At 38.9% G+C, this 18,633-nt stretch overlaps 1 pseudogene; it reads left to right on the forward strand.

Annotated features, from left to right (window-relative positions):
- Positions 1-980: 980 nt before the first annotated feature.
- Positions 981-16,121, forward strand: LOC113750529 (annotated as a pseudogene).
- The last annotated feature ends 2,512 nt before the right edge of the window (positions 16,122-18,633 follow it).

Below are 18,633 nucleotides of genomic sequence, written 5' to 3' on the forward strand. Positions count from 1 at the left end.
GCATCTCCCATTGCTTGCGAGAGAGTAATCAAGTGGCGGATAGCTTATCTAATATTGGTTATGCTGATGGGGGTACCAGAACCTACCTCCGGCTCTCGGAACTCCCTTCTCAGGCTCGAGGGCACTTTAGGCTGGACAAGATTGGTCTCCCTTCTTTTCGAAAGTGCTGGGGCTCTTCGTAGGAGTCTTTGTTGGGTGTGAGCGAGCTCCCTTTCCCAGTCAAGTAGCTTAATATTTTCGTTGTACTCTTGGGAGGCAAGGTCTATGGTCCCTCTTGCGATGTCTTTCCTTTAAGGCAATAAAAGTGTGTTTTATAAAAAATATATATATATTGGCACCACCATTGTATTTATTCATAATAAGTTTCAGGAAGGTTTTTACTTGTTTAAAGTTATTTCATTATTAACTATGTACAAATAGCGTGAGCATATTTTTAAAAGTTTTTAATATCACCATGATTATAATATTTATATGTACTTATATATTTAAAATGAATGCATCATTTATTTATAGTATCAAGAATTTGCAAAGATCTTAAGCCCATTATTGACTATCTGGACAAAATTAACCAAATGAGTAAATGAATAAAAGTGGTATCCAAATCGCCTAAAATCAAATGTCCCGCGGTTACTTAACGCCAATCATGTATTAAGTATATAAGCATTTTACACTAAATTACTTGCCTTCATTTGATCCTTGATTAACGCAGATCCAGGGCATCCGATGCGCGAAGCTGAAAAAAACTAGTGAATAAAAGAATAGTACTTTTCTTACTTTTCTCTTATCTTGAACTCTTTAATTTTTCCTATTTTCTTAACATATTACCCACCACATAAATAACTCAAATCCTACGTCACATTAGTATTAGTTTTATAACAAAACCAAAGTTTTCTTGATCTCGGAAGCATCTATTGAAACTTTCTTCTTTCTTTACCCATTTGGAACTTGTTTGGTGAAGTTACTACCCAGTTGGAATCAAGATGGTGGAGGGGGGTGTTACTGGTGCGCGTAGAACAGAACTCATGGAATTCTGGCGGGCAATATGGAGAACGCCTTATATTATGCGCCTTGCCTTATCAGCTGGAATTGGAGGGCTTCAGTTTGGCTATGATAATAGTGTTATTTCTGGTGCCTTGCACTACAGCCGGGATGATTTTGAATCTGTTAAAAACAACACATGGCTGCGAGAAACTATTGTTAGCATGGCAGTAGCAGGAGCTGCGATTGGTGCTGCATTTGGTGGTTGGCTCAATGACAAGTGTGGTCGAAAGAAATCAATTCTTTTAGCTGATGTGCTGTTCGTTGCAGGTGCCATACTTATGGCCTCTGCTCCTGCTCCCTGGATGATCATTCTTGAAAGAATATTTGTGGGATTGGGAGTTGGAATAGCATCCATGACACAACCCCTCTATATTTCGGAAGCTTCTCCTGCTAGAGTTAGAGGTGCATTGGTTAGCACCAACGGCATGCTGATTACCGGAGGAGCTTTTCTGTCTTACGTGATCAACTATGCATTCACCAAGATACGCGGGGCATGGCGTTGGATGCTTGGAGTAGCAGGTTTACCGCCTCTGATCCAATTTCTTTTGATGCTTTGGCTTCCTGAGTCTCCTAGATGGCTTTATGGGGAGGTAAATGTCGCGCCCCACTTTTTGAGAAGTGTGAATGTAGTGTGTATGTGAACGTGTGTGAAGATGAAAATAAAAGGCCGTGGGACTTGAAAATGCGACGGTTTGGCCAAACAAAGTTCAAAAAGGGTTTTTGAATGAAAAATGGAGTCGCCACTTGGTATAGAGTTAAGGTGTACCAAATCACCCAAAAAGTGGTTTTTTGGAACAAAGTAAACAAACCCTTTTTAAAGAACTTTTAGGTCTACGTAACCAAAGAAAGGGATCGGGGGTCACATTTGATAAGGGAGAAGGCAAAGGCAAAGCCTAAGACACTCCCTTACCCTAGCCAAAGCTAGTTGCGTGACTTAGCCCTTCTTTTCGTAATTTTTCTACCCAAAATATGCGTTGCATGTTGGATATGACTAATGGATATGAAAAAGAAATGCAATCCTAAATCTAAAATGTCTCTTACGAGGCTTTTTGGTCCCAACCACATGAGTTGTGGTGGCCAATAAGGAAAGTCCTCATAGAGGTCGCGAATGATGCAAATGAAGACTCAAATATGAGTGCAAGTGTGAAAATGTAATAGAACGTGCATGTGTGCGAATGTAAGACAAGTGCATGTGTGTAAATTGGGAAAATAAAGGTGTTTGTGTGCAAATGGATGAAAATATGATAGTAGATACATATAAGTGCAATTGGGTGCAATTTGTGAGGTAGAAAAACAAGTGACAAGAAGAAAAATGTGTGAACGTGACATTTGTATTGAGAAGGATATAAGTAGTGAGAAAATGTGGATAAGAGGGTGAGGGATTGACATGATGAGAATGAAAGTGTATGAACCTATAGGAATGCATCAAGTCGGGTACGGGAATGACTCCTAACTTCATGACTTTAATTTTCCCTTTGATTAGAAGGAAGAACTAGCGTGCTAAGGCTATTTTGTAGCCACACTCGCTCGTTTCCCTTATCGAAAAGGGACCCTCAAGCAAATGTAACCTATAACTAGCATGAAGATGCAAAAACCTAAAATGAAGGGGAAAGGGTTGGAGGGGCATACCAAATGCTAGAAAACTAAGAAAAAATGCATGAAATGTAGTGAAACATGCAAGTATGTACTAACGAGAGGGGAATCCCTAAGGGTCTAGCGTTGGACTAGCCCATATCTATGCATTCCTACTAGCGTTGGACTAGTGGAAAACGGGACAATAAGCCACAACTAGCGTTGGACTAGTGCGGTGACGTGCCTTCATCCATCATATTCATCTACGACTATAGAAAGCAAGTAGACATGCAAATCATCTATAAACACGTAGCACATAACACTTAGCATGCTCGACTAAATGCAAGAGCCTAATAAAGCAAATTAACACGTAGCAACAAAGGCAAGCAATCAAGCTAATGAACCTATTACATTTGCTAACTAAAACAAAAGGGGAAGGGGAAAAATGGACAAAAATGCTCTCCAAGCCCTATCTATTACAAGCCAAGAGGTGTACACATACCCCATAAAAGAATAACTTAATAAAAGCAAAAGTAAATGACATAAATGAAAGGAATTAAGGGAAGGCAAGGAAAGCAAAGTAGGCATGCAATTCTCACTTAGCACGTTGGATCACATAGGGGAGAGACAAAAAAGATAAAAGAAGTTATACCTCCCTTGAGTTGATGCCCAAACGAAAGAAAAATGGCTTCAAAACAATAAAAAAGTCAAGGTACCACTTTAATTGAGAAAAATTAAAAGAAATGCGCAAATACAAAGCTCACTTGATCGTAAAGCCCCTAAAGTCATGACTTAAGTGCAATTGAAACAAAGCATGGTAGTTATTTGAAGCAAAGCAAGCAATGCAATCGTAAAAATTAAAGTTGCCAAGGACTAAATTGATGACATTAATCAATTGGTTGGGTCATAGTGGAACAAAGAGAGACTTGGGGGGCCAAAGTGTAATTTTCAGAAAATTATTCCATGCATGCATACGAGTGGCTTCCTTCATTTCTGGTTACTGGGTTTCTGCCAAGGCTTTCCCTCCATTTCAACATGCAAATATGTTCACCACATGCCAAGATTTTACCTATCAATCATCAACTAAACATGTAACTTCATTGTAGGATTGGAACAAGAAAATGGAGCTGATCATCAAGGTTAGAAAGAAAATTAAACAGCAAAAGAAAGAAAGAGATTGCCGCAACGGAAAGCTTCAGCAACTGAAGCTTTTTCCAGAATGAAAGATCAATACTGTGGCAACAAACTTACTTATTGCAGCTATTTGTTATACCATATATTGCTATTTGGAATGGTAATCAAGCATACACGTGGTACCACCATCACCCAGCAAACCAAAACCAAAGAAAAAGCTAAGTCCAAAAGTTTCAACAATCCAAACATGTTAAAAAAAAATGAAAGAATTCAACTTCACAACTGCAGTTTCCTCTGCAAGACAAAACACGGAATGCCTTGACTGATTTAGAGTGCAGCTGTTACTTCAATCATCTCACTAATTCGACTGCAACGAATTGCAGCCTAAAATTTCAACAAACCAAGAAGAAAAGAAACCAGCAGTTACTGCCGCAACAAACCAAAACTTTGAGCTCGTCGCGGCAGATTTTTGTGTACCTTCCTTCCCCTAAAACTCAAAACTTAAACACTATAAGGAGTTAAAGGGCAGCGTCTGTGGCTGTACAAATCAAAAGCCATATCCAGCAAGCAATAATCGCAATGCAGACAAGGAAAAAAAAATAGGCTAAAAAAAACTAAATTAAGCACGCAGCAGCAAAAGGAACCTGCGGCACGCGGATGAACTTGTAAGATGCTAAGTTCACTCGGAAGCTTTCTGTGAATTTAAGGTTCGTTATCCACATGCAAACATTTCACATCAGTCCCCAACCAGCAAACATGCATCTTATATCTATTACTACCAAAAAAAACAGCATAAAAGAAAGATATACAAACCCACAGGACAAAAGGGCAATCAATGAACGAGAGGTCAGAAATTCAACTTGCCGGAAAAGCGTGCTATTCTTCTGGTTTTGTTCTTATTCCTCATATGGACAGAAGCAATAAACTCAAATAATAATCTATGACACTAGCTTTCAGAAAAAAAAAACCCTAGACTTGCATCCCAAAACTCAGTCTGAAACACACCGCCAACCAAAGTTGGAAACTTTCGGTAATTTTCTCTCGGCCAAGACACCAATATGCAAGATGCTGACTCCTTACCCAAACTCCAGATTTAGCAAGACCAGAACCAGTAATAACGCAGAAATGCAAACGAATAACTAAAGAAAAGAGCTTTCAACTTTAAAAGAAGAATTTGATACTTGAATCGAGGAATGGAGAAAGGGCTCGGATGATTCGGTCAAACCTTCAAAAAAAAGGTCAATGGAAGAGCGATGATGACGACGCAGATCCCTCTTCGTCCTCGCGGCTGAAAACCTTCTGGTTTAGCTTTCCTTCAGCAGTCAACCACCCTCTTAACAATCTTCCTTTTCTTTTCCGCCTCCAAGCTTCCCGGATTTCCTAGCCTTTTCTTCCTCACTTTTAGCATCTGTGTTTTTGGGTAATGGGTCACAATTTCCAGTTGGTTCATCTTCAGGACCAATCAAGTGACTTTATTTCTGATTTGAGGTGGCCAAGGAAAATGAGAGGTCAAGATTTGTCTGGTTCTTGTGCCCAAAATTGTAATGCATTCAACATCACATCTTAGTGAAAGCAAAGAGTTTGTCACCCTTATTTCTTAAGAAAACATAGTCCACATATGAGCTTTATAGGCTTGCAACAATATGGATAGAAACTATAGCTAAGCATGCGAAACTGGTTATACCCTTATGATCACAAATGATTGATGGATTTTCTTATGAGCATAATCCTCACTTTGGGTTGTCATGAAGGAATAAGTCAACGATGGACTTTATGAGCTTGTAATGTGGCTTGAAAACAAATTTTTAATGAGAGGTGTGAAATAACCTGAGATTGCATCATTTTGAAATTATTTCCAATTTTGAATGAAACCGAGGAAAATTTGCCCCAGTTTGATTGGATTTCTCTCTTCGCATTTTTCATTGCATTTTCTCACTTTTGCATTTCCTTTTGAAAACTAAATTTGCCTCAGTGTCGGGGTTTTTTGCCTTTTTTTTTTTTTTTGTCTTTTGATCATCTCATCTCAAAATAAATTTGCCCTAATGTGGGGGTTTTCTTTCTTCTTTTTCCTCTTGATCATCCTTTCTCAAAATACATTTGCCCCAGTGTGGGGTTTGCAATTCTCAGGGGCTGCCAAACGAAAATTATTGTTCTGATAGCTCAAAGGGGATGACGAGGGATGAAATGTTTTAATTGGAAAGGAAGATGGCCTGACTTTTGTTTCGCCCCTTGCATGATTTCCAAAAGAAATTTGCATAATCAAAAATAAAAACTTTTTACACATGTCTGAGTTGACAGGTTGAGAGAATGTTTGTCCATCCATCTAGAACAAATGTTCCGCTCGGCAACACCTTTTGAACGACCAATGAACCTTGCCATTTTGAAGCGAATTCATCTTTGGCTTCATCTTTCATTGGCAAAACTCGTTTTAACTCTTTGTCCCCTTCTCCAAAGGATTGGTGGCGGACATAGGCCATGCATTGTGGTAACATTGGCCATGGCACATTGCATTCAGCTGCTTTTCATCAATCAGAATCAATCGTCGGTGACGCTGCTTTAACCAATCAGCTTCGAACTTGGCAGAGAAGGAATTTTCTTAATGAAGGGATTTTCTCAATGAAGGGGTTTTTCAATGCAGGCTTTCTCAATGAAAGGATTCTTAATGAAGAGATTTTCTTATGAAGGATTTTTCTCAATGAAGGGGTTTTTTAACGAAGGGATTTTCAATGTGCGGCTTCATCGAATTCCAGAATAGTGATATTCAAAGGGTCAAATAATTTTATCTTTGGCCATCTTAAAAGAATTAAACAATCAGGACAATAATCAAATAAATAAATGAAACAAATTGTGCTTTTCATGAAACTCCAAATTAAAGCGGAAATAAGTCAAAACTCAATTGCAAAAGATGCTTTCATTAAGCTATTCACATATGCAAGAAATAGTTTTCATGAACTTTAGTAAATAACAATCCCTAGATTTTACCGAAATTCCCTTCGAGAGGGAAGATACTCGGCCATCCAAATTGTGCAAAGTTCCTTCAGGATTTTCAAATTTCATCATTGGAGGTGGATGCCTCAAAGGTGTCCTTGTGTTTGGGAAAGGGGTTTGTACTTACACTTGGTCCTTGTTCACCCTTTCCCCTTAGCACTATTTCCCCAGCCTCGATCATGTCTTGGATCTTGTGCCTAAGTACTTTGCAATCGGCGGTTGAGTGGCCAGGTGATTCCGAATGATAAGCGCAAGTGTACTGTGGGTTGTATCCTCTAGGGACGCCATGAGGGTAAGTCAGAGGGGGAATTACGCCGATTTTACCAGCGGCTTTTAATTGTTCATACAACTGATCCAACGGCCTGCCTAGATTGGTGAATGTTCGGGTACGGCTTTGGCTGTAGGTTTGGGTGGGTTGAGGATAGTTATATGTGGGTCTATTTGGTGGAGGAAATTGTTGATTGTAGGGAGGTCGGGGTCGAACTTGTTGGAGGTTAGGTTGAGACACTTGAAAAGGGGCTCTAGGCGGATTAGTGTAATTTGGGTGAGATCGGGGGTGGCTGATATTGGCGTTGTAGACTGGGTGAGGATTTGGATAGTAAGGGTAAGGGTTTGAGTAGGTAGGGTATTGTCGAGGTCTGGGTCTTGGGAAAGGGTTTTGATCCCAGACGAAAGCGATTTCCCCCTCTTTCTTCTGGAGTTGTTGCTTCTTCCCACCATTACTTTGGCCTTGCAAAGCTTCCACTTGAGTTTTCAGAGCAGACACATTAACAATCTTTCCAGCCTTCACAAAATCATCATATTCTTCAAGCTTATTGACAATAGCAGCAAATGAGCATCCAGTCATGCGAAAGATTTCCTCAAAATACGGGGGATCGTGTGCTTTAATAAAGGTGCGAATGATTTCATCTTCAGTCATTGGCGGTTCAACCTTTGCAGCTATTTTTCTCCACCTCTTGGCATAAGTCTTGTGATCTTCAGAGGGTTTTCTCTTTGTCCCTTCCAGCGTAGTTCGTGTCGGAGCCAGCTCGCAGTTATACTCATACTGCCTTACAAAAGCATTGGACAAGTCAATCCAGGTTTTTACTTCTTCGGGCTTCAGATTGGAGTACCAATCGAGTGCATCCCCCTCCAGACTCTCTGGAAATAGCCTTAAAGGTAGATTTTCATCATCTGTTGCCTTACCCAATTTGTTGGCGAACAATCGGAGGTGTGTCTTGGGATTACCCGTCCCATCATACTTGTTGAATTTCGGGGTTTTGAACCTCTCAGGCAGCTGTACATTTGGAAACAGGCACAGATCATCGTAGTCTAACACCCCTTGTTTGCTTAAACCTTGGCTTTTCCTGATGAACTCATCGAAACGATCCAACCGCTTAAGTAACTTCATATCAATCGGGGCAGACGACTCTCCCATTTCTGGCTTGGTTTGAACAGTGTGCTCCGGCACAACAGGCTCTGCGGTAGTCTGATAAAAAGCTTGTGGATCAGGAGGCATGTTTGGACCACCTTGAGGCTGAAATCCTTGCCCATAGGGAGGATAGAACGGAGGATTTTGAGTGTAAGTATACTGCGGGTTGAAAACTCCCTCAAAAGTGGTTTGAATTGGATGAATGACAAATGGTTCGGATTCCGGATGTTTGACGGGCGGAGGCTCGGGCTGCACTCCGCTACTAATGAGCTCGTCGATCAACTTCTTTTGGGCGGCCATCTCAGACGCCATTTCCCCAAATTTGGTGAGTAATTCAGTCAACTGAACCCCGGGACTTGTGGCCTCCGGCTGGGTAGTTGCAGCAGTCTTATCAGACGATTCTGGCTGAGTACTGATGTCTACACGATTCCCTTGGGCTTTACTACGGGATCGCGTTACGATGGGGTTTCGACGAGAAGCTATGTTTAAATGTTACCTGAAAATACGAAATGGTGTGCTTTTAGATTTAGCCCTGGCTTAGCTTTTTTAACAAAAATAAAACAAAGGAAAAGAAAAAGACAAGAGTTAGTAGATGTTCCAAAAATTCGGATGCATGTCCTATCGGGGAGCCCTTTTTGTGCCAAGGGTAGGCCTAGAATGATGTAATCCTCTGAGGTAGGCACGATACCATACCTGATGGATCCGATCAACTTATTGGCATCTGATTAGAAAGTGATTTGGAAATTTTGGATCAATTGAACAATGGGAGCTCTCCAACAATATGAGGACAACTCCGAATGAATGATTGGTTTTGATTGGCACAAGAATTAATTTAACTTTGGCGAGTTTGAAGAAATTTGAAATTTCCTAACACAGATCAAAACCCTAATTTATCCAAATCAAATAAAAATGCAATGGGTGAACAACTAGGCGCCTCAATCTGAAATTTGACATTAAAACCCTAATTAGCTGACTGGGTTGGATGAAATTGATGATTATTATTCAAAAATTGACCGAATCACCTTAAAAAGGGTAAAATGGTCAAATGCATTGAATGAAATTTGATTATTTATTCAAAATTGAATGGATAACCCTAAAAATGAATTAAACTAATCAAATGAATTGAATGAAATCAATTGATCAAGCGGATCGAGTGAAATGATGATTTATTCAAAATCGACCGAATTGCCCTAAAAATAGGTAAACTGGTCAAATGGATCGGAAAATTGACTAAATCACCCTAAAAAGGGTAAACTGGTCAAACGAAATTGAACGAAGCTGATGATTTGAATTTATTCAAAATTGATTGAGTTGACCTAAGAATGGGTAAACTAATCAAATGAATTGAATGAAATTGGTGATCTTATTCAAAAATCGACTAGATTGCCCTAAAATGGATAGACTAGTCAAATGAATTCAAAATCGACTAGGTTGTCCTAAAAATGAACCAATTGATAAAATGGACTGGATGAAATTGATGAATAACATGATCCAATGGACTGAATGGAATTGACGGCTTATTGCGATGCATTAGTCTATGAGCCTTCTAAAATCAAATTTTGGTCTCAGTTTATTTGTCGTCTCAATAGCGAGGAATTGTTTGTGAATTTCTTCAAATTAATGTCCTTTTTGCAAGGGATTTTTACCAATTTGATAAAATGGCCAAAAAGTGATTATTAAACGCTCATATTCCAAAGATCGCTCTATGAAAATGATCGGATCCTACCTTACCTTGTGCACTACCCCTTTGGATGGTACAAAACGTAAACGTGCAAATTACTTAAAATGAATAAATGAAATGTATCGGGGGAAAAGGTCTAAAAATGAAATGTACTTATTGCAAATTAAGTGTAATGACTGAAATTTTAACATGTGAGTTATCTAGTGGGTAAGTCATTAAAAGAGTGCCAAAGAGGCCTCTTATTGCTAAGGCACATGAATGCAAGCCAAGAAAACAAAAAAATGGTTAGTGCAATTGATATTACACATAACATATTAGGAGCAATTAAGAAAAGAAATACAATAAAAGCAAATAAAAGGGGTGGAACCCCTTCCCTCGTGCCTAATGTGCTTAAAAAGGGTGAGGTTGACTCTAACCTAGGAAAACTCTAACATGGATGCATGAGGCTGGGGTTCACTAATGCAACTAGACTCGATAAGGTTTAAAAAGGTCCCCAAGCCTTCAGATCTAAGGGAATGGGTCATCAATCCCAAGACCCTCGGTCGGTGGCTCGAGCGGTCCCTTAGGTATTGCTATGGGCGCAAAGCACACCATCCACATACCTAGAGAAACCATTCCTAGTCCTACAAGGCGGTGTGGGAAAGAGCCCACGAAAAAATAAAATAAAATGGGATAACAGTAAATAAACATGCACGTATGAAGTGTTCCCTATTTTGAGGGAAGGAGTTGAGAACCAACGCGAGGCTCTAAAGGTGACACACACCCCTCCCCCCCCCAAATGCAATGCAAAGCGTGAGATAAAACAAGTATAACATACATCCAAACAACCAATCATACATACGTGAGTGAGGAATAGTTTGATACGCGCGCAAGGCAAAAAGTCCTAAAAAGAAAAATGCAACCCTAATATCCAAATGCTATGCATAAAAAGGGTAGAAAGAGGAAAAGAATAGCTAAATCAAATGCTTGGACCCACTTAGGAAGTCCCCAGTGGAGTCGCCAAATGTCGCGCCCCACTTTTTGATGTGTGTGAATGTAGTGTGTGGAATATGTATGTGAATGTGTGTGAAAATGAAAATAAAAGGCCGTGGGACTTGAAAATGCGACGATTTGGCCAAACAGAGTTCAAAAAAGGTTTTTTGCATGGAAAATGGAGTCGCCACTTGGTATAGAGTTAGGGTGTACCAAGTCACCCAAAAATGAATTTTTTGAAAAGCAAAGTAAACAAACCCCTTTTTAAGAACTTTTAGGTCTACGTAACCAAAGAAAGGGATCGGGAGTCACATTTGATAAGGGAGAAGGCAAAGGCAAAGCCTAAGACGCTCCCTTACCCTAGCCAAAGCTAGTTGCGTGACTTAGCCCTTCTTTTCCTAATTTTTCTACCCAAAATATGCGTTGCATGTTGGATATGACTAATGGATATGAAAAAGAAATGCAATCCTAAATCTAAAATGTCTCTTACGAGGCTTTTTGGTCCCAACCACATGAGTTGTGGTGGCCAATAAGGAAAGTCCTCATAGAGGTCGCGAATGATGCAAATGAAGACTCAAATATGAGTGCAAGTGTGAAAATGTAATAGAACGTGCATGTGTGCGAATGTAAGACAAGTGCATGTGTGTAAATTGGGAAAATAAAGGTGTTTGTGTGCAAATGGATGAAAATATGATAGTAGATACATATAAGTGCAATTGGGTGCAATTTGTGAGGTAGAAAAACAAGTGACAAGAAGAAAAATGTGTGAACGTGGCATTTGTATTGAGAAGGATATAAGTAGTGAGAAAATGTGGATAAGAGGGTGAGGGATTGACATGATGAGAATGAAAGTGTATGAACCTATAGGAATGCATCAAGTCGGGTACGGGAATGACTCCTAACTTCATGACTTTAATTTTCCCTTTGATTAGAAGGAAGAACTAGCGTGCTAAGGCTATTTTGTAGCCACACTCGCTCGTTTCCCTTATCGAAAAGGGACCCTCAAGCAAATGTAACCTATAACTAGCATGAAGATGCAAAAACCTAAAATGAAGGGGAAAGGGTTGGAGGGGCATACCAAATGCTAGAAAACTAAGAAAAAATGCATGAAATGTAGTGAAACATGCAAGTATGTACTAACGAGAGGGGAATCCCTAAGGGTCTAGCGTTGGACTAGCCCATATCTATGCATTCCTACAAGCGTTGGACTAGTGGAAAACGGGACAATAAGCCACAACTAGCGTTGGACTAGTGCGGTGACGTGCCTTCATCCATCATATTCATCTACGACTATAGAAAGCAAGTAGACATGCAAATCATCTATAAACACGTAGCACCTAACACTTAGCATGCTCGACTAAATGCAAGAGCCTAATAAAACAAATTAACACGTAGCAACAAAGGCAAGCAATCAAGCTAATGAACCTATTACATTTGCTAACTAAAACAAAAGGGGAAGGGGAAAAATGGACAAAAATGCTCTCCAAGCCCTATCTATTACAAGCCAAGAGGTGTACACATACCCCATAAAAGAATAACTTAATAAAAGCAAAAGTAAATGACATAAATGAAAGGAATTAAGGGAAGGCAAGGAAAGCAAAGTAGGCATGCAATTCTCACTTAGCACGTTGGATCACATAGGGGAGAGACAAAAAAGATAAAAGAAGTTATACCTCCCTTGAGTTGATGCCCAAACGAAAGAAAAATGGCTTCAAAACAATAAAAAAGTCAAGGTACCACTTTAATTGAGAAAAATTAAAAGAAATGCGCAAATACAAAGCTCACTTGATCGTAAAGCCCCTAAAGTCATGACTTAAGTGCAATTGAAACAAAGCATGGTAGTTATTTGAAGCAAAGCAAGCAATGCAATCGTAAAAATTAAAGTTGCCAAGGACTAAATTGATGACATTAATCAATTGGTTGGGTCATAGTGGAACAAAGAGAGACTTGGGGGGCCAAAGTGTAATTTTCAGAAAATTATTCCATGCATGCATACGAGTGGCTTCCTTCATTTCTGGTTACTGGGTTTCTGCCAAGGCTTTCCCTCCATTTCAACATGCAAATATGTTCACCACATGCCAAGATTTTACCTATCAATCATCAACTAAACATGTAACTTCATTGTAGGATTGGAACAAGAAAATGGAGCTGATCATCAAGGTTAGAAAGAAAATTAAACAGCAAAAGAAAGAAAGAGATTGCCGCAACGGAAAGCTTCAGCAACTGAAGCTTTTTCCAGAATGAAAGATCAATACTGTGGCAACAAACTTACTTATTGCAGCTATTTGTTATACCATATATTGCTATTTGGAATGGTAATCAAGCATACACGTGGTACCACCATCACCCAGCAAACCAAAACCAAAGAAAAAGCTAAGTCCAAAAGTTTCAACAATCCAAACATGTTAAAAAAAAATGAAAGAATTCAACTTCACAACTGCAGTCTCCTCTGCAAGACAAAACACGGAATGCCTTGACTGATTTAGAGTGCAGCTGTTACTTCAATCCTCTCACTAATTCGACTGCAACGAATTGCAGCCTAAAATTTCAACAAACCAAGAAGAAAAGAAACCAGCAGGTACTGCCGCAACAAACCAAAACTTTGAGCTCGTCGCGGCAGATTTTTGTGTACCATCCTTCCCCTAAAACTCAAAACTTAAACACTATAAGTCCATGTGTGAATTTAAGGTTCGTTATCCACATGCAAACATTTCACATCAGTCCCCAACTAGCAAACATGCATCTTATATCTATTACTACCAAAAAAAACAGCATAAAAGAAAGATATACAAACCCACAGGACTAAAGGGCAATCAATGAACGAGAGGTCAGAAATTCAACTTGCCGGAAAAGCGTGCTATTCTTCTGGTTTTGTTCTTATTCCTCACATGGACAGAAGCAATAAACTCAAATAATAATCTATGACACTAGCTTTCAGGAAAAAAAACCCTAGACTTGCATCCCAAAACTCAGTCTGAAACACACCGCCAACCAAAGTTGGAAACTTTCGGTAATTTTCTCTCGGCCAAGACACCAATATGCAAGATGCTGACTCCTTACCCAAACTCCAGATTTAGCAAGACCAGAACCAGTAATAACGCAGAAATGCAAACGAATAACTAAAGAAAAGAGCTTTCAACTTTAAAAGAAGAATTTGATACCTGAATCGAGGAATGGAGAAAGGGCTCGGATGATTCGGTCAAACCTTCAAAAAAAAGGTCAATGGAAGAGCGATGATGACGACGCAGATCCCTCTTCGTCCTCGCGGCTGAAAACCTTCTGGTTTAGCTTTCCTTCAGCAGTCAACCACCCTCTTAACAATCTTCCTTTTCTTTTCCGCCTCCAAGCTTCCCGGATTTCCTAGCCTTTTCTTCCTCACGCGTAGGTTTCTGACTTTCTCCTCCCTTGTTTCTGCCACTTCTTTTCTTTTCTAGCCGGCCTTCTCTCTGGTTTCTCTCAGTTGTTACCCCCAAAAGCCCTCTCAGCCGTTGTTTCTTTTCTCCTCTCTCTCTCAGACTTTAGCCCAGATTTCTCTCCCCTTTCTTTTCCCTTTGATGTTTTTCTATCTCCCCCGATCCTCTCCCTCTGTTGCGGCTGCCGTTCTTTCTTGTATTTATACCAGACAAACCCTCACCTCAAGGGTGAGGATGGAAGAGGAGATTTCTCTCCAACCCCAGGCCATCCGATGGGCATGCGCGATTGTCCTTGCAAGCTGCGGTGTAAATTTTTTTTTTTTTTTTAAAGTTAACAAACTTGATAATAAAATTAAGTAAAAAAAAAAACAATTTAATTAACATTGGACAAAAATAAACAAACTAAAAATAATAAACAGCAAAGTTGCAATTTTCATTTTTCCTTTCATTTTTCTTTATTTTTCATTTTTTCATTTTTCCAAGAAAAATTGAATCAAAACAACTAAAACATAATTTTTGAATGCTTTTCCTTTTTCCCAAGAAATTCTATGCTAAAGCTTAAAAATAAAGCTTAAAAATAAAAAACTAAAAACTAAAAACTAAAAGTGAATAAACCTAGCACGACAAACAATAAAAAAAATAAATGAAATTACACTGAAAATTTGGTGTCTACAGTAAACATAGAGAATACATCTCTAGTAGTAATGCAAATTTTCTGCTGCAGTGTAGTGTTTAAATAATACCAATTCTCTGTCAATTTTCATCAAATTTGATGTTGGCAACCTTGCATTTTGTTGATTAGAATAAAACGGACGAAGGTAGGAAGGCTATGGAAAAGATTTATCCTGCTGATGAGGTTGATGAAGAAGTCAAGGCATTAAAAGCCTCTATCGAAGCTGAGAAAGCTCTGGAAGGGTCTATAGGTGAAAACTTTTTCACAAAGCTTAAAGGAGCCTGGAGTAATGTAATAGTCCGGAGGGGACTGTACGCTGGTATCACTGTTCAAGTAGCTCAACAGTTTGTTGGCATCAACACAGTTATGTACTATAGTCCTACCATAGTACAATTTGCAGGATTTGCTTCAAATTCGACAGCTTTGGCACTATCTCTGATTACCTCTGGTCTTAATGTTGTGGGTACCATTATCAGTGTGCTTTTTGTTGACAGATATGGCAGGAGGAGATTGATGATAATTTCCATGTTTGGGATCATAGCTTGTCTGGTGGTGTTGTCCATCGTGTTTTTTGAAGCTTCCTCTTATGCCTCATGAGTCAGTCACTCTGAATCCTTCAATTTTAGCGTCAATTCTACCTGTCCTGGATTCGTCCAAGCCTGAAATCCAGCATCTTGGAATTGTATGACATGCTTGAAGGTACCTTCTAGGTATGCCTTTTGTTCTAATGGAGCTAGCCAATACCAACCTGCGGCATGCTTAGTGTCGGATGATAATCTAAGGCGAAAATGCCACAGCGAACATCGTGTATGGTTCACCGAAGGTTGTCCGAGCAAATTCGGAATTTTCACCTTCCTACTTCTAGGATTGTACATCATTTCATATGCTCCTAGGATGCGGACTGCAGCTTGGATTGTCAACTCCAAAATATATCCATTTAGATTCAGAGGGATAGGTGGTGGAACTGCTGCAGCTTTTAAGTGGGTATCTAATCTAATTGTTAGTGAGACATTCTTGACCCTGAAAGAAGCACTTGGCTATGCCGGTACTTTCCTTTTGTTTGCTGGATTCTCCTTTCTAGGACTGGTGGCCATTTTCTTCCTTGTACCTGAAACCAAAGGTTTGCCACTGGAGGAGATTGAGAGCATGCTCCAAGAGGGTTACAAGCCAACCTTATTCTGCTGCAAAGAAAAAGCAGAGGAAAAGGATAGCGGCAGGAAAATATCCAACAAATGATGCTGCTGCTGCGTAAGTAACGTCTACCCACGAATTCATACAAGCGGGGTAATGTTTAACTTTTTTAAGTTTAATTTCCAGCGACTCTTGGGTTGGTTAAATTTTAAGTTTGATCTCCAACTACTACTCCTAGGTTGGTTTGTTTGCTCCTAGGTTCACTACAAGAAATTTGATCTTCAGTGACAACTACCTTTCGCCACAAAAAAGCAAAAAGTCGTCACTGATGACCTTTATTGACAACATTTCAGTTGTCGCAGGGTCATCACTGAATCTCTGTCGGTAAAAGTATACAGTGACAATCTTAATGTCGTCAGTGAATAGAAACTTTTTTATGACAAGATGTGTCGTCAGTAAAAGCTATAAATTTAGTGACGACATGTTTTCTTGTCAATGATGCATGAAGCAATGGTAGTGGGAGTTTATACTAATTAGTGACAACTTTGTTGTCAATAAATCCCTTATCAACTGTGGCAACAATCCCTTATCAATGGACAGTTTTGATTGAGTGACAACAACAATTGTCAATAAAGACAGCCTGCCTGGAGAAAGACCACTCATTTACAATGCCCTGCAATGTGTAATTTGATGATTTTCCTACTACAATAATATCTAAAAAATGAAAACATCGGCAATGTTTAATAAATAACAAACGTAGGCCCGTTACAATAGGAAATGCCAGAATAACATATTAAATATTCAAATGTCATAAATAAGTGCAACATCACACTACAAATAGTTTGATAAGTTTCAGTAGAGAAAATTTTGGCATATAAGTCAAGGCTGCACTAAAAAACAATTCCAAGTCCCAAAACATTTTCTGTGCTACCAAAACATTTTCTAAACTTAAGATAGCACTATAACCACAGTTTTTGAGTCGACATGTAAGCCGTACTGCTAATCTTCTTCCAAACCTCCAAAATGAGCAATATATCTGCAATAAAGTAGTAAAGTTATTAGTAGATGATAGAAAAATTGAAAACAAAGAAAATTAGTTAAGGAGTCACAAAAAAATAAAGTGAATAATTTGTTTTAAGTCTCATCTAGATAGTGACTATATAAATAGTAGAAAAAGGGACATTATATGGGCAGTTTGGAAACAAAGTCTACTGAGGATGGAAGTTTAATAACATTCAATAAGAGCCAAGGATTATACGGGCAGAATTATTCCACTTCCTTATTTTAATATTTAGCTGCCAAAGGACAGCAACATTGCAATTCAGGTGACAAAAGCAAAACAGTCTCCAAATTTTCTAAATAAACAACAAAAGTAACAAGCATTCACTGAAATCCTAAGGCTTGATGTCACAAGTTAATATTGTCACCTACCAAGAACTAATTTTCAATAACTTATGTTACTTTTAAACCATAGCAGCCATTATATCTATAATAAATATATGTCCAAGTTACAATTTAGAGTCTCACATTGGCTGAAGAATTATAAGAATGTCCCTTTTACAAACATAACTCAATTTAGACAAGTTTATATAGTTGAAAATTGCTTACCAATCAATACGTTTAGATGTGCCTTCATCGTCTTGCTTGTTAGCTTGCAACTGTGCTTTCAAACAGTTAAGGAGATCTTGCATTTCACTTTGTTGGTTCTACATTTCACTTTGCTGGTTCACAAGCTTCTCCATAAGTTGCTGTTGAGATTGGACTGTTATTTCCAACTCAGCTTCTCCATAAGTTGCTGTCGGTACTTTGTAATTGACATCTTGCTCATCAAATACATGTAAAATTGGCTTGCTTTGTATTTGCCATCTGCACAAAAATGTGCCGGTCCATTTGATTGGCTATACAGATATTTGGAAGTTGTCATACGAACAATTTTGCAGGTTTCTTGATCTAATCGTTTTCAGGGATAGGTAAGTAATGAAAAAGAATATCTTTTGGCAAAAAAAAAAGTAATGAAAAATAATAGCATTTTTCGGGGTAAGGCCATGGGGTTTAATGCCATTTTCTCTTGCATATTCTTGTTCTGTGTGCCATCCATGAATTTGGATATTTTTTTTTGGGTCAACCTCAATTTAAAATTCTGTTCACCTCATGTTTTGAATCCAAAGATTACAGAAGTACAGGTTCTTATTTTTCTTTTAAAAAAGGTAATGCAGTCAAAGGAAACATTATTAATGAGCTTTGTAAAGCTTTACAGAACTGTAATATCTGTTAGTACAGCTCAATCTATGGTCGACATCAACTTGGTAGGTCTGTTCTTATAACTGTAGTTTTAGAAATCTATATGTCGGTTGAAGAGGTGATTTTTGGTGGGAAGTTGAACCGACCTAAATCAGTCCCTTCTCAGGTGAAGTGAGGTGTGTCTGCTTATCCGAAGTGGATGGCGGGGCTTCTCTCCTGGGATTACTCCGACGATCAAGTTAGTATGAGAACGAGAAAAAAGCAATAGTATATGTGAATGAACAGTATGCTTACTTGTTGGGAGTACATGAGGGGTATTTATAGAGCAGGAGTGGATGACAGGACGGAGGGCTCATGCTAGTGGGACCCATGTCCT

This window comes from Coffea eugenioides, chromosome 10 (genome assembly GCF_003713205.1).
Source record: "Coffea eugenioides isolate CCC68of chromosome 10, Ceug_1.0, whole genome shotgun sequence".
In the NCBI taxonomy this organism is placed as follows: Eukaryota; Viridiplantae; Streptophyta; class Magnoliopsida; order Gentianales; family Rubiaceae; genus Coffea; species Coffea eugenioides.